This window comes from Carica papaya, chromosome 6, assembly GCF_054855325.1.
Source record: "Carica papaya isolate Zhongbai chromosome 6, ASM5485532v1, whole genome shotgun sequence".
Lineage (NCBI taxonomy): Eukaryota > Viridiplantae > Streptophyta > Magnoliopsida > Brassicales > Caricaceae > Carica > Carica papaya.
The window spans coordinates 17,451,665-17,453,666 of NC_142314.1; positions in this window are offsets into that span (position 1 = coordinate 17,451,665).

Sequence of the window (2,002 nt, forward strand, 5' to 3'; positions counted from 1 at the left end):
CATGGTGCTAAGTTTCAGTTTTTTACAGTGTTATATGTACTTTGTTTATCAACTTAATTTATAAAGCAAATTATCTTTTATTTACAAAATGCCTTCTTTTTTCTTTTTTTAAAAAAGAAATAATCTTTTTGTTCTTATCGGTTTCTATACTAAAAACTACAACAAAGTCAAATTAATATCTGCAAACTTAAATCAACTCACCGCATTGATCCACCTTATATTATGTTTTGCCAAATTACAATATTTCTCAATGCTCTCTTTTCTTAATAAGCTAAGAAATTTTCTTCACTGGCTGAGTACATGAATCCGCTAATTAGCATTTTCATAAAGCTAATAAATTTACTTCTTTAGCTTTAAGGTAGACTTAGTTATTAAGGGTATTATTGTTCACCGATAATGATTGCTATCATGAGTTATAATTAAATTAAGTTTTTTTTTTCAGTAAGTTATAATTAATTTTTTTTTTTCAATAAGTTATAATTAATTTTTTTTTTGGTGTAGCTAAGTACTTGTATTATTAAAATTTGAAATTATTTTAGCTTGGTGGTGGATGTTATAATACGTAAACACCATATGTTTGCATTCATTCTCCTGCAATAATCATCATATTAATAGACGGGTTTATCCAATTTTCTTTATCCATACTTCTTTCTACCCTACTTTATTCTGTTCAAAATATATATGTTAGAAGTGAATGACAAGAAACCTATCCCAGTGCTTTTCAAAAACATACTGCTTTTCTAGACCGAAACAACGAGGCACCATTTATTCTTGGGAGACCTATCAAGGTTTTCTTGTTCTTGTCTCTTCAAACAAAATATTAATTAGTATCCCATCAATTCAAGATTTATCTTTAACGAATTTATTGAGTTTTTATTTTTTTATTTTTATTTTGTTAAGATTAATTCTATAATATCTTTTATAAAATTTGGAGCAGTTGGTTTTATTATACCATTTGCAGTAACTTCTTTTATTTTCATCAATGCTGGTCTTAGTAGAAACATTTTTTTTAGTGTGAGTTTTTGTCAGACCTAGTGCCTAGGTGGTTCGGCCGATAGTGGGTCAAGAAATTTTGAATGGCGATGTGGGTGGGAGTTTTTGAGGCATACAAATAACATCTAGCTTTTTTAAACTTTGGCGAGCATATGTGACAGCAGCAGGATATGTGAAGAATTGTTTTGACTCCTGGAATATCAACCCAATTGCATACAATATCAAAACTCAAATAACCTAATTAAAACTCCTCCTTTTAATTAAAATTACAATCATAAAATTAAGAAAGTAATAACAAAAACTAAGAAAACAAAAACGTGGAAAGGAAAGACGCAATGACTTATCCAATAAGTTGATCTCAACTCCTTGGTTCAATCAAGACTTTGACAAGCTCACCTAACTCGGAAGGACTTGAAGAGAAAGAAAATTAGTACTAAGTTATTTAGATAAAAGCTCAAAACTTTGATTTTTATTAATTTCAAGATGTTATATTACAATAGTTGAGTTAAGAACTTAATATAGGCTCTTAATTTCTAGTTCTACATGGAATAAGATTTAGGATTGCTATCTATACTCTAATTCCTAATTTAATTAAAAATTACATACATAACTAAATAAATAATAAAATCTTTATCCTTATTCTAATTTAATTAATTAAATAATCCTATTAATAAGGTTTACATTGAAATATTAATAAATAATAATTTCCTTCTCCTAATTCTTTAAAAATATTGTGACATCCCAAATATTAATTAAGGCATAAGGGTGCTAGATACAGAAATAGATTATGAGTGCATAATAGATAAATATATGTAACGGAACAAATAATTACAAATTCCTTACAAAATATATGAGTTTTCAATTATATATATATATATCTGAGGGCAGAAATGGCAACAAAATATAAAATACAAAAGAGGTCCAGTTCTATCATTATGTAAATAGACTCATTAGAGTGCGGGACAAGTCATGTACTTATAAAAGTTTATGGATCCACGAGTTCTCAAAG